This window comes from Myotis nattereri (genome assembly GCF_964212035.1).
Source record: "Myotis nattereri genome assembly, chromosome: 15".
Taxonomy (NCBI): Eukaryota; Metazoa; Chordata; class Mammalia; order Chiroptera; family Vespertilionidae; genus Myotis; species Myotis nattereri.
The window spans coordinates 6,864,281-6,891,634 of NC_138090.1; the positions used below are offsets into that span (position 1 = coordinate 6,864,281).

General features: G+C 50.9%; 1 protein-coding gene across 1 annotated transcript in view; it reads left to right on the top strand.

Annotated features, from left to right (window-relative positions):
* The window catches only part of NLRC5 (NLR family CARD domain containing 5), a 940,085-nt gene that overhangs the window by 192,368 nt on the left and 720,363 nt on the right, over positions 1-27,354 (top strand). The gene's annotated exons all lie outside the window — the stretch shown is intronic.

Here is a 27,354-nt window from a genome sequence, read left to right on the forward strand (position 1 = left end):
GCAGGGCGGCTCTTCCCCCTCGAGGGTGTAGGGGAGAGTCTGTGCCTGTCACTTCCAGCTTCTCGTGGTGGCTGCTGGCCTCCCTGGACTTGTGGCCTCATCACCTCAATCTCTGCCCCTGTGGTCACATTGCCTCCCCTTCTGTACCCATCCGATCTCTCTCTGGTAGAGACACTTGTGGGTGGATGAAGGCCCACCCCGGTGATCCAGGGTGATCTGCCCCATCACCAACCTTAACCTTTCTTTATGAAGAAGAAGGTGCAGGTTCCGGGACAGGGCCTGATGTCTTTTGCTGGCCATTGTTCATGCCACAGAACAGTGGAATGAATTTTATTTTAGGCCCGCAGTGGTTCTCAACCTTCCTAATGCCGCGGCCCTTTAGTACAGTTCCTCATGTTGTGGTGACCCCCACTTTCATTGTTACAAACTGAACATAATGAAAGCATAGTGATTCATCACAAAAACAGTATGTAATGATATATGTGTTTTCCGCTGGTCTTAGGCGACCCCTGTGAAAGGGTCGCGACCCACAGGTTCAAATTTAGGGCCTGACGGTTTCGAGGGGCAAGACCTGACTTGACAGTGTCACTGGTTGATGCTGACTTGAATGCTTGGCCCACTCAACCGGATGTTTGCTGCTCCCTCCTGATACACCTGACTCCCCCCACCCTCCCACTCCCATCCCCCTAGGAGGTGCTCAGGAAATGAGGGGTGCTTCTTGGTAGCTACAAAAGCATTACCCAGAGACGAGACTCTCTGCTCACTGCCCGAGCCCAAGTGCAGAACAAAGTGCCTGGGCAAATGCTTCATGTTATTACGACACAGAAAACAATATGATGATTGTTTCCCAGGCAGATTCCAAAACAATAGAGTGGTTTTGTGTTGGTTTGGGTTTGGATTTTGTTTTTTAGCTAATCCCACTTTCATTCCTTTCAAATGGCAGCGGGCGAGGCTCAATCCCGGCATTGTTTTTTACTGGGACGTTTTCTTCGAAGCCAACTTTGTTCACTGCTCCCCCCACCCCCAGTCAGAAAAAGTGGGAAGGGACCTGTCCGCAGGCGGGGGCCTGCCACCCACCCAGGGTCTCAGCTGGCGCCATGGGAGCCTAGATGAGGAGGTGAGGCCTGTTTATTCTCAGGGCTGGTGCCCCGCCCCAGGGTCTGAGCAGGCCATGGCCGTGATCACCTGAAGCACACGTCTAGTCTCAGTTCTCACTTCTGCACAGGCTCCCTACTCTGACCAAGCCCTGATGGGGCACTGGGCCTGCCCCACCTCGGGTGGGTGGGGCAAGCTGGAGGGGCCCTGAGCAAATGTTTACTGTGCACCTTGGGTGTACCAGGCACTGGGAGCAGAGCTGGGAGCCCTCCGACCAGACCCCACCCTCAGGGAGTCTGATGGGAGAGACAGTGTAGATACCCGAACCCACAGGTCAATAGATACATGATTACCAACTGTGATTACCTTACTCCAGGGAGAGAGCAGGGCACCTTGAGAAAAGAAGAGTAATTGGGGTTGGGGTGTCATTCACATAGCTGCATCAGGGAACGTCTACATATTTAAGCAGAAGTCTAAAGGACGGATGAGAATCAGGCAGGAAAAGAGTACTTCAGGCAGAGAAATGTGCAAAGGCCCTGAGGTCAGAAAAATTTGAAGAAAGACAGAGGTTATGAGTTGAGGGAATTAGGAAGAGATGAGGTTCCAGAGGCAGCCAGGGGCCAGATCACCTAGGGTTCAAACCCTCAGGAACGGAGTGGGTTTTATTATTTTAAAAAAACACACACACAACAACAGACCACTAGAGGACAGTTATAAAAATTAAAATAGAATTACAGTCTCTATCCCACCTCTGGGTATATAGCCAAAAGAATAGAAAGCAGGGCCTCGAAGATATATCTGTACACCTATGCTCATAACATTATTCACGGTCGCTAAAAGGCAGTAGCAACCCAGGTGTCCACCAGTGGATGGGTATATCAACAACACATGGTATATATGTATTCCACAGTGGAATACTGTTCAACCTGAGAAAGGGATGACATTCTGACACATGCCACATACAACATGAACTTGGAAGACATCCCAAGTGACATAAGCCAGTCACAAAATTACAAATACTGTATGACTCCACTTACATGAGGTATCAAGAGTAGTCAAACTCGCCCTGGCTGGGTGGCTTAGTTGGTTAGGTTGTGGGTTCCATCCCCGGTCACTTACAAGAATCAACCAATGAATGCATAAATAAGTGGAACAACAAGTTGATGTTTCTCTCTCTCCCCCCTCCCCCTTCTCTCCCTCCCTCCCTCCCTCTCCCCCTCCCTCAAATCAAAAGAAAGAGAGTAGTCAAACTCATAGACGTAGAAAGCAGAATGGCTGCTGCCAGGGGCTGGGGGAGCTGAGAATGGGGAGTTAGTGTTTCATGGGGACCAAGTTTCAGTCTGAGAAGGTGAAAAAGTTCCAGAGATGGGATGTAGTGATGGTTGCACAACAATGCAAGGGCCACAGAACCGTACGCTTAAAAGTGGTAAATTTTATGTTATATGTATTTTTTCGCAAAGAAAAAAAATGTTTAAGTCTTCCAATTAAAAAGCATTTTAAGTGCACAAGGGGTATGTAGATACGGAAAACAAGGTAATAAGTGCCTGAAGTTTAGGAAACAGTGATCTGGTCAAGCTCCTTCCTGTCACTGTTGGGACATCTGTCCATCTCAGAGGAGCACAGAATTTAGCTCAAGTTGCACAATGAACCGGTGTGACCAGGGGCCAGGTGGCTCTTCTTGTTACTGAGCATCTCCGTGGGGTTGGAAGTGGGTGTGCATGAACAGCGTTGGTGGGCTCTGTTGATGGCAGGCCAGCACCCATTCTCTGCACGGCCACCACGCCTGAGCTCCCTGGGATGGGAGAAGACGTGAAGCTCAGGGTAGAGGTGCCATTTGAACAGAGCCTTGAAAAGAGCAATTTGAGAAGGGGCATCATTCCAGGTGGGTGATACAAGAGCAAAGGGTGGGCCGAAACCGGTTTGGCTCAGTGGATAGAGCGTCGGCCTGCGGACTGAGAGGTCCCGGGTTCGATTCCGGTCAAGGGCATGTACCTGGGTTGCGGGCATATCCCCAGTGGGAGATGTGCAGGAGGCAGCTGATCGATGATTCTCTCTCATCGATGTTTCTAACTCTCTATCTCTCTCCCTTCCTCTCTGTAAAAAATCAATAAAATATATTAAAAAAAAAAAAAAAAGAGCAAAGGGTGGGTACCAGGATGCTGAGTATGTTGGCTGATGGCCTTTGTGATGTCTCCGTGTTGAGATGCAGCCAAGGCTTGGCCGGAAGGGGCAGGTGCCTGCAGGGCCCTGCCAGTCTCCTCTGGGCCAGTTATTTATCGGCTCAGAATGAGGCAAAGGTCAGACTTGGGGTTTGGTTATTTCCTCTGCCTGGACCCTTCTGCCTCTTGGAATAGGGGCGAAGGTTGTTTGGAATGGGAGCTCCAAAGAAAGGGCATTAGGATGAACTATTTGTTCAGTGATTCTGTGGCTCAAATTCCTGAGAGATGTGGCCAAGCCAGGGTTTGGGTGAATCCACCTCATTCTGCCCAGGTGCCAGCTGCACCAGGAGGTCTGCACCGGGACTTCCTGTTGTTTGCGTTCATTCATTATTCAACCTGCACTCCTTTAGCTCCTTCTCCACATTTTGTGTCCTAGACCCTAAGGATTTGGGGGCAAAGAAGACTCTGACAGCCCTGGCTGGGTAGCTCAATTGGTTAGAGAATCTTCCAGATGCACCAAGGTTGTGGGTTTGACCCCTGGTCAAGAGACAACAAATTAATCTCTCTCTCTCTCTCTCTCTCTCTCTCTCTCTCTCTCTCTCTCTCTCATCAATCAATCAATTAAAAAAAAAACTGGTTCAAAGGAGAATATATGTATACAGGGTGGAGCAAAAGTAGGTTTACAGTTGTAAGTACACGAAACACACAGTTTATTCTTGTATTATTATTTTTCGTATTATTTTTCACACGAACAACTGTAAGCCTACTTTTGCCCCACCCTACATATCTCACGATCAAGAATGCTGAAGGGAATTTGCTAATAGATGCAAAACTGGCTTCTACCACAGGGTGGAATCAGTCACATCTTACCAATGTTTATTTGCATTTTTATGACCTGAATTTTAAATGGTTTTAAATAATATATTTTACTTAACGCAAATATATTCAAAATGTTGTCATTTAAACATGTGATCAATATAAAAAGTTAATGAGCTCTTTCACGTTTTCTGTACTACGGTCTTCAAAATCCCACGTGCATCTTACTGCTCGGTAGACACACAGTTAGTGGCCACTACATTAGCACAGCTCCGGACAATACCTAATATTCCATTGAAAGAACGTCCAGGAAACATTTTGCCTTTTCCCAAGTCTTTTCCAATTTTTTTCTGACAGTTTTTTAATTAAAAAAAAAAAATGACACGAAGTGACTGTCCAGCCTTGTCGAATGCCTCCAGGGATGGGGAATGTCACCATCTAACGGGGACCCCGTCTCCTTTCCAGCAAGCCCATTCTTTAAGGATTCCTTCCTTTTCACTTACCCAACAATATCTCGATCCACTCCATCGATAATATTAGTCGTTAATAAACAATATAAAAACTTCAGGTTCAGAGGACTCGGCAATATAGTTTCGTTTTCGTTATATCTATGTTTATGGCTTTTTTTTTTACTGATGGCAAAGGAAACTTTCCGTTTTTGCTCAGGCTACAATGTTTCCGCTTAAAAACATGTTAAGTAGGAAAAAGACGGAACTAGTTTTAGAATAACGGCAGGGACCGTGTAGCTGAACTACCACAACTGATTCTCAAACCGAGTCACACTGCGCTAGAAACTACATCCTAATTACAGCCTCCCCTCCAAGCAAGTCAGGATGGCCGAGCGGTCTAAGGCGCTGCGTTCAGGTCGCAGTCTCCCCTGGAGGCGTGGGTTCGAATCCCACTCCTGACATTAGCTGCTTTTTTTTTTTTCTTTTCTTTCCTCCCAAACTCTTAACGAAAGTGTGTACATTGGACTACGCTATAAAAGTTTCACAGTACACGGAGCGGGACTTTCTCTTTACAGTCTGGAGTTTAGTAAATATCATTAGGAAGAAAATGCCTGTTAAGAAGAAAACAGCTGTTTTTTTAAGAAGATTAAAAGAGTATCCAAACGTGTGACATTTCACCTAGTTGATTTGGAGTTACCGCTGAAAAGCGGAAAAGGAGTCTTGTCAGGAGTGGGATTCGAACCCACGCCTCCAGGGGAGACTGCGACCTGAACGCAGCGCCTTAGACCGCTCGGCCATCCTGACTGCACGGCTTCAGCTTCTCCAGAAAACCTTTCCGGAAGATCTCTAGTCTACGCATGCGCACGTGTATGAAATGGTTGCGCTCGGGGAGAGGCGGAGCAGGGCGCCGAGGCGGCGACAGAGGGCGCGCACAACTCGTTGAAGAAGAATCTGAAAATCCCAGAGGCCCGGGACGACTCCGCCATGCATGCATTTGAGCTTCCGACATGCATTCATTCTGCATGCATGCATGTACTATTCACATCAGTTTTGAATCTTGCATGTCTGCAACATCCTGGATCTTTCCGCACAACATTTCCTTGTGAGTTTTCTACTGGCTAATAGATCTGATTGCTCCTGGCACCTGTACCCCATTCTCTTTCCAAACGTTCTTCAAAACCGCAGCTTCACATTTATATGTGTTTAACTCGCTCAGGCTCCGGGTTAGCTGAGTCCCACAGCCGCACGGCCGCACCCACCCTATTTCTGACCGTGACCCCGGTGCCCACACCGCGATTGGCGTAAGGCGGGCTCCCAGACAACGTCTGTGGATGAATCCCTGCTCGCCGCCTCCTGCCTGCATTATGTTATTTCGTGACTCCTGTCTCCCCCCATCCCGCTCCTAACTCTGGGGGATCCGGGGCCCCACCTTCCGCCCCTTCTTTTCCTAACCCCTTTGTACCCATCCCTAAAATATAAATTGCCCTGGATATTACAAAAGGCGGCAGCATTTCATTTCCTGCGCATTTCCTCTGTGCCAGGCACTCATTTAGTTGCTGTGTACAAAACAATTTCTGCCTTCAAGATACAGCCCAGCGTGGGGTGAAGGCAGAAAGAGAAGAAATAAGTGAATAAATAAATTCAGGTGCTGGTAAGTGCAAGAAAGAGGATGTGTGAGGATATTTGTAAGAGACTTTGGGAAAAAAAAAAAAAAGCCCAACAAGAGAGCCGGTGTCTCGGTGTCTCGGCTGGGGCACCAGTCCCAGCGATCTGATTCTATAGGGGTCTGCACCTGTCATCACCTCTGCATGCGTTGACTCCTGTCCCGGTGTCAGGACCCCGTTCCCTGCTCTGGGCATTCGTCCAGTTTAGGCGAGGAAAGTCCCCTGAAGTCAGTTGGGAAAGTCTACCAGCATCAGGGGAAGTCCCAGCCTGGCCCTTCCACGGCTTAGTTCCAAGCCGTACAGACCAAGTCAGGCCGCGGACTCGGGATCTGGTGCTCAGCCAGCCAAGGGGCCTGAAAGGAGGAGTCCTAGAATGCCCCTGATGTTGGCACAGTCTCCACCTCTGCCTGGGCTTTAGTGGATGGCTCCTTCACATCCACCGTTTCACTTCGTATCCTTAATAGCACCAGGGCACAGGCTATCACTGGCCTCATTGTATAGATGGGGAAATAAAGCTCAGAGAGACCAAGTAACTCACCGAAGTTGCACAGCTGAGCCGTGGAGCCTGATGTTTCTGGCTCAGTACCCTTTCTTGAGAACTGCTCTGGGTCTCAAATTGTCATAGGTGCTTTCTTTACATTTTCTCCTAAAAAAAAAAAAAAGAAAAGAAAAAAGCCATGAGGGCTTGCCAGCTCAGGTGGCAGCCTTGACTTTGAGATGTTATTTTTAGTCCTGTTTTTATTATTGGAGACTTAAAAATGAAAAGATTGGCTTTCCCCCGCAAGCCGGTCCAAGCAGCATGGCCACGTTCCAGGCTCTGGTTTCCTTGGCCATGGGTGGGGACAGAGGCCGCCAGGCGCCTTCAGCGAATCCCTGCCAAGGCCCTGGTTTGGGCATCTTATTCCACTGAGGGGAGACACCAGGGGTGCAGTGGGTAAAGCCGGCTAGATCTCTGTTGGGATGGCACAGGAACTGTCAGTCCCTCTGGAACCAGAGCCAAAGACCACAAGACCCCCATTTTGCATGGAGAGAGGTGGGCAGCCCAGTTCCCCGATCTTGAATGGGTCACGTGGACAGTGGTGACCAGAATGGACTGAGCCCAGGAGCTCACATCCAAGTTCTCTGGATTGCTTACCATGCCTCCTAGACTTTCGGTCACCCCAGAAAGAGAACCCCAGGAGTGGGAGAGACTGTAGAGCTTGCCACTCTGAGAAGCAAGGGGCACCAGCCAATTTTAACTTGAGGCAGCCTATAAGCGTGTGGATTCTGGAACCACCTGGGTTCAAATCCCACTTCTGCCATTTGCCAGCTCTGTGATCATAGCGGAGTTTCTTAGCCTCTCCGTTCCTCAGTTTCCTTATCTGCAAAATGGGTTTAGGAATAGCATCTGCCTCTGAGGGCTGTTGTAAAGTTACAGAGTTCCCTCATGCTGAGCATGCAGAGTGCCTGGGACAGAATAAATGCTTTCTAAAAGCTCAGGAAAATAAAGCAATGCACCATTTCTTGCGCCTGGTGAATATTGTGGGGGCAAGTTGTCACCTGCCAAACCAGGGGTGGGCAAACTTTTTGACTTGAGGGCCACAATGGGTTCTTAAACGGGACCGGAGGGCCGGAACAAAAGCATGGATGGAGTGTTTGTGTGAACTCATATAAATTCAAAGTAAACATCATTACATAAAAGGGTATGGTCTTTTTTTTTTTTTTTTTTAGTTTTATTCATTTCAAACGGGCCGGATCCGGCCCGCGGGCCGTAGTTTGCCCACGGCTGTGCTAAACTGACTTTGCGGAAAGAGTGTCTACAGCGCCTTTCCCGCAAGCGCAGTAGATCTGACTGCCCCATTCGAGCCAGCCTCGCTTACCTTTTCACCCTCATCTCCACCTCCAGCGCCCACCCCCGTCCTGCTGTGTCTGGCTTGTGTTATATTTTGATTGGACAGTGTGGGCCCCGGTGGCTCCCCTGTGAGGAGCAAGAGAGCAGAGCCTACCCAGGTAAGGGTGCAGTCCCACCAGAAAAGAACTCCAAGGATGTCAAAGAGGAGAAGGCTTGCTGGGAAAAGGTGGGCAAAGAAGGACAGGCCCATCTGCAGGGGTGCAGAGGGAGGGGGGCATTCCATGGAGGGGGCGCGGCATGAGCGCCGGCCCGCGAGTGGGACTGAGCAGACATGGGTCTGAGAGCTGATGGTATAGAGGAGCCTCAAGGGTTAAGATGAGCCATGGATTTCTCCAGGGAAGACGGGGATCTGGGGAGAGGGCAGTACAAAGGAACAAACAGTCCATTTCCCCTTCAGCCACCAGTTGTTTTCCGTGTGTGTGTGTCCTGAGGACCCAGCCTTCCGGGGTCTGATCTGGTCCCAGAAACGCAGGAAGCCAGCATCGCAGGCTCTGTCCGAGGCCCAGGCCCATCACGATGGGGCTTCTGAGGAGGGAGAGGGGCGCTCCGAGTCTGGCAGGGGCTGGAGCCAACGACCGCAGGCCTTTCCCACCGGCACAGAACCAGAATTTCAGTATTTCCTCTGGAAAATTCTCTCATCCTCAAATAGCCCCGTTTCCCTCTGAATTTCGGGTGCGCGCTAGCTTTCTGACTTCGCAGCGGTTCGCCGCCCTCCCTTTTGTGGCTGCTGGGTCCGCAGCCTGAAAAGCACGGTTATGTTTTTAGTCCTGGGAACCTCAGCAAGGGACAGGCCTCACATCGCATCTCGGTCGCAGGTTGCTCAGCCCTGGTAGGGCCGCTTGCGGGAGGCCACTGATCCATGTGTCTCAGTCGTTTCTCTACCCCCCTCCCCCGTCCCCTCATCCTTTCCTTCCACTCTCTCTAGCAATCAATGGAGAACATATCCTCAGGCGAGGATTCAAAACGAAAAGAGAGAGAGAGCATTGCCGACGCCTCCTTCGTTCCTGGAGGTTTCAGCAGGTGCACAGAGCAAGTGTCTCGGGTTATCAAGCTCCCCATAAACAGGAGAGAGCCCGACGCAGTACTTTGGGGGTCAGGCGTCTGCTTTGCCAAAGGAACTCAGTGCCATCACCTGGGGAGAGGGACTGAGAAAGGCGGTCCCGCTCTCCGGGGTCCTGGCATTTCTAATCATGAGCATGTGTGACGCTGATCGTGAACGAGAGATTCGAAACAGGCATGTGTGCCCTGGACGCCCTCGCCGCGTTTCTCAGCCTGGGCCGATGCCCATGGTTCTGATAGATGCCCGCGGTGGACATGGCCAGGGGCCAGGGCGCGGGGTTGTTTGCCAGGGCACAGGGCTGAGTCTGGGCAGGCTGAGGGGTGAGGGTAGGGGGGTGTCGCTGCCTAACTTCAGGAGGACAGGCTGCTGCGGCCTGGTCTGCATTCCTGGCCAAGGAGAATGGAGCCCAGAGACACAGGACGGAAATCACCTGCAGAAACAGCTCCTCGCAGCCGACAGGGTTAAACTGCAGGGAAACTTGCCTTTCACATACCTGCGTGTTGTCCTTCCTTTGATGTTTGTTTTCCTAGCCCGGGCCCTTTCCCAGTGAGTCACAAATGCTCTTATCAGAGGTTATTTCTGGCGAGGGAGGGAGAAGGATTTGGATTTCGTTTCCCTTTCTGTGCCTTTCAGCACAGGCTTGGCTTTTCAAACCTTATATGTCTTTCCGTCCTCCCCCCCACCCCCCACCCCCAACCACCAGCAGGAAGTCTCCCTTTGAACTCAGGGTGTTCAGAGGAACACCGCAGTCACTGCTACCTAATTTATTTTTCTAGGTTACCAGTTTATTACAGAGGATATGACAGGGCCCAAATCGACACCGCGCTGAAGAGATACAGAGGGTGGGGTCCAGAACAGAGGGGCTTCTGTTCCATGGAGTTGGGGCTGAGCACAGAGGTGGGTGGAGGCATTCTGGTTCCCAATGCGGAGACTCCTCAAACTCTCCTCTTTCGGGGTTCCCCGGAGGCTGTACGCATAGGCACGACCCACGAACTCATGGGCCATTGGGGACTGAGTCAGCCTCCATCCCTCCTCTCTCTCCTTGGCGACCAGGCAGTGGGACCTTCCTCTATTCATGTATCTTTATTTTTAAAATGTGTTTTTATTCATTTCAGAGAGGAAGGGAGAGGGAGAAAGAGATAGAAACATCAGTGATGAGAGAGAATCATGGATCAGCTGCCTCTTACAGGCCCCCTGCTGGGGATCAGGCCCACAACCTGGGCCTGGGCCCTGACTGGGAGTCAAACTGTGGCCTCCTGGTCCATAGGTTGATGCTCAACCACTGAGCCACACCAGCCAGGCACCAGGCTGTCGTTTTAACCACCACTGCTCTGCTCCTTGGTGCGGGGACGTGTGGCCCTAGGAAGGAGGGTGATGACGTAAATACTTCATAGCAGTTGTTATCCTCAATAGGATGCTGTTACTTGATGACGCTGCTCCTCGGGGCCTGGCAGGAAGAGGGGAGGTTGGGATACAGGGTTCAGGACTGTTCCTGGCCCCGCAGCAACGAAGGCAGAGCAGCCAACCGTCTTCCTCCTTCAGGAAGGTGACTCACGCCTTCCGCCCGGCAGTCCAAGTCCAGCTGCAGATCCCAGGCCCTTGGCTGGCATCGCCGGCAGCTCCCAGTTTCTCTCCCACCAACTGGGCGTGGAGGGAAGGTCCTGGGTGATTTCCCTGGGCGGGGATGGATGGGGATTTCGGCGGTCAGAGGAGACGCTCATGCCTGGGAACTCTGGAGATGGGGAAACTGAGGCCGGAGCGGGGCAGGCGTTTGTCTAAGTGGCACAGGAAGTCGGAGGCCGGAACCAGGAACAGCTCTTGCAGAGCTGAGTGCTGTGTGCTCGAGGCTGGCAGCACCATGATATGGGCCAGGCCCAGGGCCTGCCGGGAAATGGCTGTGGCTCGGTGTGGAGTGAGGTCACGACTGGGCACAGACAGCCCGGTGTGGCCACTCCACGGAGGAAGAGGTGGCAGCCTGGTGGCCAGAGGGCGGTGCCTGGGATTCTGTTTGGTGGGGGAGGCGAGTACATCCGGGAGAGCACTGGGGTGGGCCTGGAAAGACGCTCCGGGCCAGGTGGAGGGTGAGGAAGAGCTTTCCAGCAGGAGGGAACAGCATGACCAGAAGCTCAGCGGCGGGGTCTTGCCCAGGGACTGTGAGAGGCAGGCGAATGGAGGAGTTGAGAGCCTAGATCTTGGAATCAGACTCTCTAGGTCTGAATCTGGGCTCTCTCACAGCTGTGGGCCTTGGTAAGCATCCTAAGCTCTTGGTCTGGTTTTCTTCTCTGTAAAATGGGGGGGGGGGGGGGGGAGGGGGATTGTTCCCACCTAAAAGGACTTTTGTGAGCATTAAATAAATTAATCCGCATAAGAGAGCTAGGCCCGCAATGACCAACTGCTGCTGTTGACATCATCATTAGTCCAGGAGCGTCCCAGTGGGGTCCAGGGCTCTCTCTTCTGCACTTGGCTCCACCTTGCTCTTTGGGGCTCCAAGACCCCTCCCCCCACCTCACTCTGTATCTGAGACCTCGGAAGGGTGGCCTGGAGAGGGGGGTGGATTCTGGGAATAGGACTAGCGAGTGGAGCTTTCGGAAAATCCCAGCTGTAGTATTGGGATCCAGGAGTTAGGACAAAAGAGAAGCGGGGGAGGTGGAAGTATAGAAAGGGGGGCCACTCTAGACAGAGCAGAGCGACACCCCATCCCACGCAGTGGCCCTCTTGCAGGGCAGTCAGCTGGAGAGGGAGGTCACAGATTTATGGCCATTTGTGACACAAGGATTGGCCCAGGCCTCCCACGCGGGGACATGGAATGTCCAGAAACCACTGGGGTTGGGGGGCAGGAGGAGGGTGGAGCCGCTGGGGCTTCCTGGAGCAGCTCAGCCCCCAACTCTGGTTAGGGGCAGGCAGGGAGGAGCTCAGAGTCACCAGCCCAGCTTGACCCGCCCGGCCGTATGGAGCCAGAAGAGGCAGCCGCCTTCCCAAGGTGACTCAAGGTCAGTGGAAGAGCCCCATGCGAGCCCCTGTCTTTGAGGGGCAAGATGTGCTCATGGCTGGGGTGGGATACGTGACAGGGACACGTGGGAACGAGGATTTGAGGAGATGGAACTGTGTTTAGGGACCCATGGGGGTCCTCTGCTCTCAGAACAGGGGCTCCTGCTCCCGATGCCAGGCACTCGGCCGACCTCTGGGACGCGGCTTCTCTCTGGGTGGAGTTTTCTCTGTGGCTGCTGCTGCTGCCGTCTCCCAGGTCAGCCGTGGCTCCCACCTCCTCACACGCCTCCCTGGGCATGGCCCCTGCTCACCGCTCTCTTCTCCCTGTCAGAAGCACAGCGGGGTCTTGGGGGAGGGGCTGGCACCCCAACGTGTTCTCCAAGATGGGTGCTTTCCCGGCAACTGTCTTTCCAAGTGAGTAGTGACTTAATTTCAAATTGGTTTATTTATTTCAAAAGAAACAAGTACACCTACTAAATTTATCTTTGAAATCAGTATAACATGCTATCTTAGTCATCTCCGGTTGCTATGACAAATACTTGCTGGCTTATCAACAGCTAAAACGCATTTCTCATTGTCCTGGAGGCTGGAAGTCCAAGTTCACGGTGTCAGTATGGTTAGGTTCAGGTGAGGACACTCTTCCGGGTTGTAGGCTACAGACTTAGTTGAATCCTCGCATGGCGAAAGGAGGGAGTGAGCGGGCACTCTGGCTCCTTATAAGGGCACTAATCCCATTCACGGGGCTCCATCCTCAGGGCCTAATTACCTCCCAGAGGCCCCACCTCCAACATCGCAATGGGGATTAGAGTTCATAAAGGAAACCCTCCATGAAAAAACGTTTGATAAATCAGACCACATGAAGGCTAAAATTTGTGTTCATCAAAAGACACTGCTGAGAAAGTGAAAAGTCAAGTCAAAGAGTGGAATTTAAAAACTCTTGTCCAGAATATGTAAAAAACACACATACAAAAACTCCTTAAAAAAATCAATAAGAAAACAGACTACGTAAGGGGGCCCAGAAAGGTCAGACATTCTTGAACCCAACTTTCACTAAGAGGATTTTCAAGTGGCCAAAACACAAAACAAAGCCAATTTGAAGTGGTGTTCAATTGCCTTAGTCACCAGGGACATGCAAATGGAAATAATGAGGCACCTATATGCACCCATCATGGCTAAAAAGAAAATGAGACAGTGCCCGAGTACAACTGGAAATTCCATGCACTGCCGATGGAGATGTACCTCGGTACATTGTACATCTGGGAAAAGTCTTTAGCAGTATTTATGAAAGCAGAATGTATGTATGACCCAGAAATTCTACTCTAAGATACATACCTCAGAGAAATGTGTCTAACAAAAGACCTCTAGAAGAATGTCCATGTTAGCAGCATTTATAACAGCTCCAAACTGCAAACGTCTATCAAATGTAGGATGAGTAAATACCATACTTTGTATATTCTTTTTGCTTGGTTTTGTTTTAGCCGGGTCTTTTTATTTTATTGTTAAGCATACAGTTCAGTAATTTTTAGTAAATGTACCAAAAAGAGTGATGCAACCATCACCACCATTAAATGAATCACCTTCTCTATAGATTTGCCTCTTCTGGAAATTTCATCCGCACGGAACCACCCAACATGTGACCCTTTATGTCTGGCTCCCTTTGCTTAGCCTAGTGTTTCAGCGGTTCATCCATGCAGGTATCAGCACTTCATTCCTTTTCATGGCTGGATAACAAGGGCATTGTATGGGCATACTACGTTTTGTTTATTCATTCATCCATGGGCGGACATCTGGTTGTTTCCACTTTTTGCTATTATGAATTATGCTGCTATGAATATTCTCATTTAAGTCTTTGTGTGGACAAATGTTTTCTTTTCTCTTGGGTAAATGTCCCTAGAAGTGCAACTGCTGGGTCATGTAAAAATGTTATGCTTTCCTTCTTAAGAAACTGCCAAGCTTTTCCAAAGTGGATGCACCATTTTGCATTTCCAGCATCAATTTATGAACGGTCTAGTAGTTTCATCCTTGCTACCAGCTGTTATTGTGTGTGTGTTTTTATTATAGTCCTTTTTGTGGTATGAGATAGTATCTTATTGTGTTTTCCTTTTCTCTAATGACTAAAAACGTTGAACATTTTATCATGTGCTCATTGGAAGTTCATGTGCCTCCTCTAGTGAAATATCTATTCAGCTACTTTGCCTGCTTTTAAATTGGATTATTTGTCTTGTTGAGTTGTGTTTTATATTTTTAGGTACACATCTCTAAGCAGATCTAGAAGTTGCAAATATTTTCTAGTGATTAGATTTTCTTAATGGTGATACTTAAAGTTTTAAATTTTTATGAAATTCAATTTATTAATTTTTTATGGATTGTGTATTTGCTGTCATAGCTGCAAAATTAAATATTTTCTCCTGAGTTTTGCAGATTTAACTTTACATTTAGGTCTCTGATCCACTTAATTTTGGTGTGATGGATGGGATCCAACTTTATTCTGTTGTATGTGGGTACCCAGTTTTCCCACCACTATTTATTGGGGGGAAAACCCTATTCTTTTTCCATTGAATTACCTTGGCTCCTTTGTTGAAAAAATCAATTGGCTATAAAGGTAAGGATTTGTCTCAATTCTGTCTCACTGACCTATATGCCTATTCTTATTCAGTCCCATCCTCTATTACTATAGGTTTATAGTAAGTTTGAAATTGGGAAGTTGTGTCCTCTAACTTTGTTATTCTTTTTCAAGATCATTTTTGCTATTCTAGGACCTTTTCTTTTAATATAAATTTTAGAAACAACTAGTCAATTTCTGCGCACATGCTCGCGCACATGCTCGCGCACGCACACACACACACACACACACAAGCCTGCTTGGATGTTGCTAAGAAGTGAGTTGGACCTATGGATCAAATGGAAGAGAAATTCCCTATAGACAATGAGTCTTCCAATCCATAGACAGAGAATGTCTTTCTATTTATTTTTATTTCTTTAATTTCTCTTGGTAAAGACAGAATTTTTACTGTACAAATCTTGCACTGTGTTGGTTACATTGGTTTCAAAGTATTCTGTTCTTTTGGCACTGTTGTGAATGAAATTGTCTACCTAATTTTATTTTTAGATTGTTTGTAAGTAGTATGCAAAAATACAGTTGATTTTGTATATTGATCTTTTAGCCTGCAATCTTATTGTACTACTATTATTTTTTAGCATTTTTTTTGTAGTTCCTTTAGGATTTTTTGCATATAACATCACGTCATCTGCAAATAGGGATCAATTACTTCACTTTTTCTTTTCTTGTTTTTTATCTGAATGCCTTTTATTTCTCTTTGTTGCTTCATTTCTGGGCTAGAACCTCCCATAAAAGGTTGAATAAAAGTGGCCAGAGCAGAAATCCCTCTCTTCTTCCTGATCTTAGGGGGAAAGTCTAGTTCTTCATCACTAATTATGGTGTCAGCTGTGGGTTTTTCATAGATGCCCTTTGTCAGATTAAGGAAATTCCCTTCTATCTTTAGTTGTTGTGTTTTCTATCATGAAAGGATGTTAGATTCTGTCAAATTCTTTTTCCGTCTATCGGGATGATCATGGGAAGGCTATTTGGAATAGAGAATGAGAAAGTCTTTGGCCCCCAAACACCCTGGGAGGGGCAAGTGCCACCAATCGCCATGTCACAGAACTGGAGCCCGGGTCCCAGGGACACGAGGCTTGGAGGCCCAGGTGCCAGAGTCCCAGTGTCTGACACAGGCACAAGCCACGCGAGACACCCTCTGCCAACAGGCTTTCACGCGCCTCTTGTTCATGGCACAGGGACACGGCACACGGGAAACCCGGGAGCCAGGCCACATGGCCGAAGGGATCAATGGAAGGTGCCGGGTTCCTTGCTTTCCTAAGGGATTTCTTCTTGGAAAAGAGCAGTTATGATTTCATAATGGGACTTGCTCTCGGAGTCCAGGCCAGAGCGAGCTCCTCGTTTGGATAAATCCTCTCCTGGCCTGGCCACCGCTCCTTGGAGGACGCCCATGCCTCTCAAAGACTGGCTGGCTCGTCTTCAAGCCTGCGTCCCCCTTCTTCTTGGACACTCGGTTAGATAACGTTTCCCAGCCTTCCCTGCGGCCAGGGGAGGCCATGCGTCTGAATCTGGTCACTGAGATGTGAGCAGGACTCGCGCGCTCAATTTCCAGACCTGGACCGTAAAAGCCTCCCGGGCCCTGGCCCTGCTCCGTCTTCCCCTCCTCGGCTCCCTGTGGGTGAGCACAGTGACCTGTCAACGGCAGCAGAGCCGCAGACGGAAGGGGTCCCTGAATCTCACCGGAAAGGTGCCCATTAGTCAAGAGCACCCCTGGTGGACTTCACCTGGTGAGAAATAAACTCTTATGTCTGAGCTGGTTTGTCACAGCATCTGGTTAGCTTACCTGATTTTACCGGTAGGGTTTTGTGTTTTTTTAAACTGTAGGAGATCTTTTAAATATCTTCTTTATTGCTTTCAGAGAGGAAGGGAGAGGGCTACTGGGGATCGAGCAGCCCGCAACCCGGCATCTAACCGTGACCTCCTGGTTCATAGGTCAACGCTCAACGCTCAACCATTGAGCCGGCCAGGCCAGAAGATCTTTACTATCCTTCATGAATTTAATAAATTTTCCAAACCCACAGAAATCCAAACTATCTTCTTATACCTCTGTCAATGGGCCCAGTGTTTCATCTCCTCCCCCGCTCTGAAGGGATCCTCCTGCTGTGAATCTATCGTCACAGGGGATTCCAAAGGAGCAGAGGCATCGGAGACAGCAAGCATAGACAGTCCTTTGGAGTTTTCCTGCAAAGGTGCAGTAGCAGAGGCAGAGGTGGGGTCAAGGCACTGTCTCCTTAAGACGGGAGAAAGGACAGCATGTCCCATGCAGACGAGAGTGACACAGTAGACAGGGGGACATGTCGATAATGCAGGAAAGAAACGGGAGAACGGAGGAGTAAGGGCCTTGAGGAGGAGAGGGAATTAGTCAGGAGAGAGGCGGAGGCGTGCCGTGGGTAGATGCGGTGGTTGTTGCGGGTGTGATCTTCTGCAAACTTCTGTTTTCTCAGGGAAACAGGAGTCACCATCATCAGCTGAGCTGAGGGTCAGGGAGCAGGGGTGAAGGTGGAGGGGAGGGGAGGAAGAATGAGATGGTTTAGGACAGTGAGAGAGCAGACAGCCAGGGCAGCATAGCAAGACCTTCAGGCAGCCGGAAGGACCATTGGTGACCTCGCATTTTCACGTGGCCTGACGGGGGGTTTCTCTCCAGCCGTGTGCACCTTGCAGGGGCAGCGGGTGAGGCGTTGGGTTTCCCCCTGGTTGTGTTTTTGTCAGGAGGTGGCAAGAAGAATGGGAACTGATGTGATTTGGGCGAGAGAGTTGAGGGTATTGACACGAATAAGGAGAGAAGTAAGGGCCTGAGGGAAGAGCAAGGGACAGGGAAAGGGGGCAGGATCAGTCTGGGTGGGATGGAAGGACGATTGGAATTGGATACTCAAGATAAAGAGCTGGGAGGATAGATGGTGGGGGTTGGAAAGCGGGGGTTGGAAGCCGAGATTATGCAAGTGTGGCTCCTGGTAATGAGGTGGTCAAGGGTGTGAGGGGCTGAGGTAGGTGGAGGACATGTTCACAGGAGCAGAGGGAGTCAGGGAGCTGAGAGGGGGCGATGGCTGTCGCCGTGAATGTGACAGAATCATGTGGGAGAGAATGACGATGAGCCGGGAGCTAAGACTGTCCCCGGGGTGGGGTGACCCTGGGCGTGTGAAGATGGCTGCACAGGAGTGGAAAGGAGCCTGACAAAGGAATGACGGACGCACTGATGCGCGCTATGTCCTTGAAAACGCGGGCGAAGTGGAAGGAGAGTCACAAAGACCACACGGTGCGGGGTTACACGGAAATGTCCACGGAAGGCGGCCTCCCAGAGACAGAAAGGAGACGAGGGGTGGTCAGGGGCTCGAAATAGGAGGAAATCAAGAGTGACCGCTGATGGGGGCGGGGGACGAAAATACTTTGGAATTAGCCGTGATGCTCAGATACCTTGTGAATATATTAAAAACCGCTGAATCACATCCTCTGAAGAGGCGAGCTTTGCAGCATGTGAGTTACATCTCCATTTATGAGCAAAGACCAAAAACTTGGGGTCAAATACAGAGTCCTTCTGTGTGGCCCCGCCAGCTGGCTTCCGTTCTCTGGCCTTGGTGCCTCATCCCAGGGGACCGTTGCTCGGGCTGGGCCGCTGAGATGGAGGCCACACGTGGCTCGCCACTCCCACGTGCACCTCTGTTCCTAATCAGAGGGCAGGGAGCTGTGAGAACACAGCTGGGCTCTGGCGTCGGATCTGAGCACCAATTCGGGCCCCACCACTTGCTAGCTGTGAACTCTTCTCTCTGAGCCTCAGTTTCCTGGTCTGTGAAATGGGGATGATGATGGCGGTCTCTTCTAAGTGTTGCTGCGGGAGATGATGAGATAGTGAACATAAAATACAAGACACAGGTCTAGCATGGGTGTCTTCTTCTTCTTCTTCCTCTTCCTCTTCTCCTCCTCCTCCTTCTCCTCCTCCTCCTCCTCCTTCCTTTTTCTTCATCATCATCATTATTATTGTGGTGGTTGTCATTGTAGCCATTTATTCTCTCCCATTGTTTCCTTCTTCCTCTCCACCCCTCTCTTCCCATCCAGCCCAGGATTTCCCAATTGCCTCACAGTCTACTTGTCTGGCCCAGGTGGTGGTCTGGACTCAGCTTCGGTCTCCCCGGCCCTCTCTTGCCTCCCTCCTCACTCACAGGGTCCAGACTTGCCAGCCCTGCATCAGGCGCTCGGATAAATGCGCTCATCCTTCTCTCCAGCTCCTGGGACAAGAGGGGGTGCTGACCTGCTCCCACCCAAGGACACAGATGGCAGGATGCTCCCGGGAGGCTTCGGTAAGGCTCGCAGCCAGATGCTCAGAGAGAAATCAGGGGCCCATGCGAGCCCTCTCCCCGGGGGTCCCCCTACCTTTGCTGAAAAGAGGAAGCTCTAAGGCAGCTGCTCTGAGCGGGACTTTCTCTTGGCAAAAGCCCAGACTCTCTACTTCTAGGAATTGGCCCACCGGCCGCCCTCCCCAGGGGCTGTGCTGGAGGAGGGTTTTCGCCATGATTGAAGGCCTGGGGAAACACCCAAAGTGTCCATCAGCAGGGACTGGCCGCACACAACCCGCCCGGCCGTGCAGTGGAAAAGCACAGGCCGCTGGGAGCTATGGAGCTAAACACCGGTTTAGGGAACCGATCCCAAGTAAAAAAACACACGGTACAGAGCAGTATGAGCTCCGTGCTGCCCGCCCCCGCCCTCCCTCGCTCCCTTCCTCTTTCCTTGTCTCTCCTCTTCTTCCATTTCTCTCAAAGGAACACCTTCACAGATGTGCTTGCAGATGCATAGACCAGTGGTTCTCAACCTGTGGGTCGCGACCCCTTGGGCGGTTGAACGACCCTTTCACAGGGGTCGCCTCAGACCATCCTGCATATCAGATATTTACATTACGATTCATCACAGTAGCAACATGACAGTGATGAAGTAGCAACGAAAATAATTTTATGGTTGGGTCACCGCATGAGGAACTGTATTTACAGGGCCAGAAGGTTGAGAACCACTGGCATAGACTGTTCTGAAGGAGAAATCCTTAAGCCTGTCTGCCTCTGAGGCAGGGAAATGAAACAGGGTTGCGGAGGGGTGGTGGGGGCGGGGGGAGGTCGGTCAGAGGCGGGACCATGCCTTTCCAGCCCCCCCTTTTTGTGCTGCGTGAATTTCACATTTTATCCCTTCGAATAGGCCAGTTATGAGCGTGGAAAAAGGTCACATCCGACCGAAGGGTATTTATTTGGTGGAAACTAAGTCTCCCCTCCTCTGATGACCCCCCCCCCTCCCCGCCCCCCTTACCCTGTTGCCTTCCTCAGGGGTCACAATGCGGCCAGCTGTGTCTCTTTCCGGCTATACGCTGTGCATGTGTGTAAATGCGCGTTCATACGTAGCTAAGTACATTCTTATTGTGGTGAAATGCATACATCACACAATGGACCGTTTTGACCATTTCTAAGTACAGTTCAGTGGCACTGAGCGCGTTCACACTGCGGTGCAGCCATCGCCGCCATCCATCCCCGAGCTTTTCCATCTTCCCAAGCTGAAACTCTGTCCCCAGGAAGCACGAACCCCCCATTTCCCGCCCCCAGCCCCCGGCACCCACCATTCTGCTGCCTCTATGGACTCCGTGACCCTAGGGACCTCATGGAGGTGGAATCACACAGGATCTGTCTTTGCACCGGGCTTATTTCTCTCAGCATGATGGTCTCCAGGTTCATCCATGCTGTTGGCTGTGTCAGCGTTTCTTCCTTTTTCAGGCTGAGTAATAGGCCGTTGCATGGATTTACCACGTTTTTAAAATCTATTCCTCTGCCAATGGACATTTGGTTGATTCCACCTTTATAGACTTTTTTTTTTTTTTTTTTTGTCTTCACTGGAAGATATTTTTCCACTGATTTTTAGAGAGTGGAAGGGAGGGGGAGAGACAGAGAGAGAAACATCGATGTGAGAGAGACACATCGATCGGTTGCCTCCCACACTCGGGGCGAGCCTGCAGCCGAGGTACGTGCCCCTGACTGGAATCGAACCCTGGACCCTTCAGCCTGCGGGCTGATGCTCTATCCACTGAGCCAAACTGGCTAGGGCTCTATCCTTTTTAATGAAAAAAAAGAATTTAAACAAAAGGAGAAGGAAGTCTGGGGGGAAGAGGACCTGTTTGGGGAGCTTCCCGCGAATCGCAGCGAGCACAGAACGTTCCCGCCGCATCGAGCATGTGCAGGCAGAACATCCCCTTCAGGGGCACCCGCCGGTGCTTCCCCGCCTTCGCCGAGAGGAACTCCCCTTTCCTTTCTTTGAAAGCTGCCCCTGCATCCTGCCGGGGAGCTCAGGGCGCCCGAACGCTGTGCCTGCCTCTTGTCCAGCTCCAGGGGGGCCCAGGGCCCTGGGGAGCAGAGGTTGGCCGGTGACACTGTGGCTCCCCCAGGGGAAGGGGTGATGGTGGCAGAGGCCGAGGCAGCAGGAAGGGCCTAGGGCCCTGGGAGTCGCTGGGGACGCGGGCGCTGTCCGGGGGGGGGAAGCCCCTGAGCCTACCCCATGGAGGGCCTCAGCCCTGGAGGGCCCCTTGTAAGAAACCCCCATTTCAGACCAAGAGCCATAGACCAGTTCTCTGTCTGCATTTGCAGTCCTCCCAACACAGCCCACTCTTCAAAGAGGACTTCCACATTCAGAAATGCTTCCTCTTTCCTCCCCATGTTTTCATTAGGGAACATTTATATATATATATATATATATATATATATATATATATATATATATATTATTGATATTTTTACAGAGAGGCAGGGAGAGGGATAGAGAGTGAGAAACATCGGTGAGAGAAACATCGATCAGCTGCCTCCTGCACGCCCCCCCGACTGGGGATGTGCCCGCCCCCCCGACTGGGGATGTGCCCGCAACCAAGGTACATGCCCTTGACTGGAATCAAACCTGCGACCCTTCAGTCCGCAGGCTAACGCTCTATCCACTGAGCCAAACCGGTTAGGGCTCGTTAGGGAACATTTTTAAACAAAAGTTGTTGGAGTAGTTGAGTGATCACAGCCACCACCTACCTGCAGTACTGTTAATATCTTTCATATTTGTTTTGTCTCTCCCTTTCTCTCTATGGGATATTAATATACCCACACACACATGTACGCACATGTCCAATATATGCGTGCATGTACACATAATGTGCACATAGGCATACATGTGCACAGGTTATACAATATGCATGCACATATGCATATATGTATGTACATATATACACAATACACCTACACATTCATCTACACATACACATTTCCTCTGAACATGAACTCTTTGAAGATAAGGGCATCATGACCTTCATCCTTAAATACTTTAGCATCTCTTGGAACAAGAACATTCTCCTATATACTCTCTAAGTCTTTTTTAAAAAATATTTTTTTATTGATTTCAGAGAGGAGCGGAGAGGAGAAAGAGATAGAAACATCAATGGCCAGAGAGAATTATCAATTGGCTGCCTCCTGCATGCCCCCCACTGGGGATTGAGCCTGCAAGCCTGGCATGTGCCCTGACTGGGAATTGAACCATGACCTCCTGGTTCATAGGTCGACGCTCAACCACTGAGCCACACCAGCCGGGCTTAACATTTGAATAGAGCAGTGGTTCTCAACCTTCCTAATGTCATGACCCTTTAATATAGTTCCTCATGTTGTGGTGACCCCCAATTTCATTGTTACACATTGAACATAATGAAAGCATAGTGATTCATCACAAAAACAATATGTAATTCTACATGTGTTTTCCGATGGTCTTAGGTGACCCCTGTGAAAGGGTCGTTCGACCCACAAAGGGGTCGCGACCACAGGTTGAAAACCGCTGGAATGGAGTGTGTTCTCTACCATGTGGTAAAGCTTCTGAGAGTTCTTAGCCTAAAGTCTTGACATTTCCCCCAAGAGGAACTTCGGTTCTGCTTTAGAAGTTTCACGTAAGTTAAAAATCTTCATCAAATGTCACGATGCGGGAGGCGACGACACAGGACACCACACAGACGGGCCAGTGACCAGTTTGTATATCTAGAAACTACTTCTCCAAGGTATTTGTGCCGGGGTGCCTAGCCTGTCCTGCTGGACTGTACAGGTCCGAGTCGCCTGAACCTCGGCCAGACCTTAACGTTTCAGCGTTATTAACAGCTGCCTCCGGGGCAAGTCCAGGTGGCTGGGTTATGACAAATGTATCTTCACGGAGGAAAACCAGGGTCGTCAACCATCTTTAGGAATGCCCCCACCACGGCCTCTCTCATTTGTCACGCAGCAAATCCCACCTCTGTCCCCTGAAATTCCCCTGGTTTCATTCATTGCAAGGGGATTTAAAAGACAAAGACGTAAAGAGCACTTTACATGAGCACGCAGCTCCCCTGTGAAACACTCAGCATCTTAAGTATCACCTCCACGTTCTGTCTTCTTCTTCTAGTGCCTTAGACGCTGGCTTCGGGGTTTGTGCCACGTGTGGAGGTGGAGGAGTAACAGCCCATTCAGAACTGCGCTGTGAGCGGCTGCTTTCGTATCGCTCAGCAATAGAGCCCGTGTGTCCGTGAGGACTTCCCCAACCGCCTTACAGATGCCCCACAACACGTCTCCCGCCTTCTCCCTTTCCCGGCGTGTGAGACCAAAGGGCAGCCCTGGTGTCCTGCTGGAGCCCTGAGCCCGCTCTGCATCCCAGCCATCCTCCCACGGCTGCTCCGCCAGGGAGATGGCGCTGCCCTGAGCATCAGGGTTGTGGTGTTTAAATTCCTCCTGCAGTTGCTGTCCTGGTTGCTTTTTATCCTGTTTCCTGGCAGAGTTGTCACCTGCTTCGGTTTCCATGAAGTCTTTGGACTGGGTCCTGCCGTTGCATCGACCACTTGATTCTAGTTTTGTTTGTCTTTTTCAATACATTTTATTGATTTTTTACAGAGAGGGATAGAGAGTTAGCAACATTGATGGGAGAGAAACATCGATCAGCTGCCTCCTGCACACCTCCCTACTGGGGATGTGCCCACAACCAAGGTACATGCCCTTGACCAGAATCGAACCTGGGACCCTTCAGTCCGCAGGCCGACGCTCTATCCACTGAGCCAAACCAGCTAGGGCTGTTTGTTTGTCTTCATTCTGCTGGTGATCTCTTCCATCCTTCCCGAGCAGGACACAGGCATCAGAGGTGCCTCCTGGACGCGTCCCCTGCAATGCAAAACGGCCCTGGAAGTCCTCAGAGCGCTCGCTGCCAGCGAGTGGAGGCCCAGAGAGCCTCGCTCTGCACACACAGCAGCCTTCGGCACTTCACGGCACCTGTGGCTTGTGAAAACCAAGCATCTTCTCTTGTGAACACTAGCCTTCGAAAATTAGCCATTCTTCAGGGGCCGCATGCACGCCGACGATCGTCCCTCCTCCTCCTCCTCAACTGCCTCGGCTGGCAAGTTTGTCTCCTGCAGGTCTGCAGCTGCTGCCGCTGCCTGGGAAGGTGTAGATGCCACTTTCCCTCCGGAGGTCTCTCCCTGCCCCACCCCCTTGACCACATCACTCACCAGAGTGGTACATTCGTTACCATCAGACACGGCACAGCACAGTCCCTCGTGGTCCATCGTCTACGTTGGGGTCACTCTTGGTGTTGTCATTCTGTGGGTTTGGACAAAAGCATAATGGCGTGTCTCCGTCACGAAGGTATCACACGGAGTAGTTTCACTGCCTTAAAAAGCCCCTGTGCTCCTCCTGTCCATCCCTCTCTCCACCCCGCATCCCTAGCAACCACCAATCTTTTTACTGTTTCCATAGTTTCATCCAGAATGCCCCACCGCTGGCATCACGCCATACGCAGCCTCTTCAGATGGGCTTCTTTCACTTAGTACTACGCACCTGTGGTCCCTCCGTGTCTTTTCGTGGCTCCATCACTCGTTTCTTTTCAGCATTACGTACTAATGCCATTCCCTGGGCGCACCACGGTTTCCCGATCCATTCACCTACTGAAGGATGTTTCTAAGTTTTGACGATTATGAATAAAACTGCTACCGTGTGGATTTTCGTGTGGACATAAGTTTTCAGCTCCTTTGGGTAAATGCCAAGGGCCGTGATCTCCGGATTGCATGGTAAGAGTGCGATTCGTTTTGTAAGAAGCCACCAATTGTCTTCCCAAGTGGCTGTGCCATTCGCCTTCCCACCGGCAGCGAAGGAGGGCTCCTGTGGCTCCCCAGCCTCCCCAGCATTTGGAGTTGTCCGTGTTGCAGATCATGGCCGTTCCGATGCGTGTGCAATGGTACCTCGTTGCTGTTTTAACTTGCCTTTCCCCGGTGACATAGGATGTGGAGCATCTTTTCATTTGCTTTAGTTTTCTTTTTTATTGGCAAAATGTACATGGCATCCAATGTACCATTTTAACCATGTTTAGGTGTGTAATTCTGTGGCATTCAATACACTCAGATTCTGTGCAACCATCACCATCGTCCATCTCCAAAAACTGTTCGTCTTCCCCAACTGAAACTCTGTATCCATCGCCTAATAACTCCTCATCCCCGCCTCCCTCCAGCCCCTGGCAACCACCGTGCTGTTGCTATGAACTGATGACTCTAGGGCCCTCTGGGATGTGGGCTCACAGGGTGTCTGTCTGCTGTGATGGGCTTTGGGTCACACCTTCGACAAGAGGTTTTCCCAGGTGATGCTGTGCGCTTCCGATGCAAACCATCAGGAGGCCTGCGCGCCTCTCCCCTTAGCTGCCGGCCGCTCCCCACCCACTCTGCCCCAGCTGCTCAGCTGCCCACCCGCCAGGGCCTTCGCACGCGCCCTTTGCTCCCCGCAGACTCCTTCGTATCTTCCGGATTTCGGCTTCAGTGTCACCCCCTCGTAGATGCTTCCCTGCGTACCCCCAGCCTCTTCCCCATAGTCACCTTCTCTGTTTCATTTTCTTTACGACGCTCTGACAACCGGACATGACCATGTTTGGTAGTTGTTTGTCGTCTGTCTCCAAGGTAAACGTCATGGAGCAGGGGCCCGTTTCCCGCTGTGACCCCAGGTCATGGGCCGGGTCACGTGGCCGGGTTTCAGGCAGCACACTCTGTCGCTGGCACCCCATCTCCTGTCTGCGTCTGACCCACGGTGACTCCAGGGGGCCATTCAGATCATCCGGCAACTCTCTCTACCTGACTGGCCTCAAACACACTGCAAAGCCCCCCCACAACCCCCCGCCCCCGTTTTTTTAAAAATATATTTTATTGATTTCTTACAGAGAGGAAGGGAGAGGGATAGAGAGTTAAGAAACATCAATGAGAGAGAAACACTGATCAGCTGCCTCCTGCATACTCCCCACAGGGGATGTGCCCGCAACCAAGGTCCATGCCCTTGACTGGAATCGAACCCGGGACCCTTCAGTCCACAGGCCGACGCTCTATCCACTGAGCCAGACCGGTCAGGGCTGCAAAGCCCTTTTGAAATGCAAGGTCACAGTCACAGGTTTGGGGAATTAGGAAGTGGGCAGTTGTTGTTTTTTGGGGGGAGGGTGGGGGGGCATTATTCTGTCTGCTAGAGGACTCCGTAAATACTTGTGGAATGAATGATAAATGGACGGGCGGCTCCCTTCATGAATGGAATGCTGAGTTCTGAATCCCAGGCCTGGCTCAGCCACTCCCTGGCTGTGAGACCTTGGGCCAGTCCTCTTCCTCTGAGCTTCTGTTTCCTGCTTCATTAGCTGTCCCCCGGGCACCCACTGTGTACCCCACTCTTGGTAGACACTGGGGATGCCGAGACAAGGAAAGGAGACCCCTGCCTGCCGAGAGGTTGGCTTCTGGGGAGGGGCCTGGGATGGGAAAACCTGACAGTCTTCTCAGGCCCACAGTTAGGCCACCTCAGAGAACTGTCAAGTCAGAGTGGGTGGGCCCACCTAGCAGGTGACATTTCAAAGGGCTCTTGACGCATGAGTAGGAGTTTATGCGGTAGAGAAGTGGAAAGGGCATGGACGGCCTGGGGCAGGCCACTGACCTCTTTGAGGAACTGGGAGGAGTGTGGCTGGAGCCCAGAGGGGGTGGAAGCATGTCTGGAAACGAGGCCTGAAGGCCACGGTCAGGAGCTTTGGCTCTGCCCTCAGCTCATGGGACCACAGCAGGTCTTGAAGCACAAGAGATAGGGGTGCAGCTTGCCATCTAGACCACCACCAGGTAGAGAGGGGGCTGAGGGCCTAGGGCAGGGGTGGGCAAACTTTCTGACTCGAGGGCCACAATGGGTTCTTCAACTGGACCGGAGGGCCGGAACCAAAGCATGGATGGAGTGTTTGTGTGAACTAATATAAATTCAAAGTAAACATCATTACATAAAAGGGTACGGTCTTTTTTTTTTTTAAGTTTTATTCATTTCCAATGGGCCGGATCCGGCCCGGGGGCCGTAGTTTGCCCACGGCTGGTCTAGGGTCCGAGCCTGAGATGGAGGTGGCCTGGGCTGGGCAGGGACATTGGGGATGGAGCGAAGAGGACAGCTCAGCCGGCGTGGCTCGATGGTTGAGCGTCGACCTATGAACCAGGAGGTCACGGTTCGATTCCTGGTCAGGGCACATGGCCGGGTTTCGGGCTCCATCCCAAGTATGGGGCGCGCAGGAGGCAGCCAATCAATGACTCTCTCTCATCAATAATATTTCTGTCTCTCTCTCTCCCTCCCT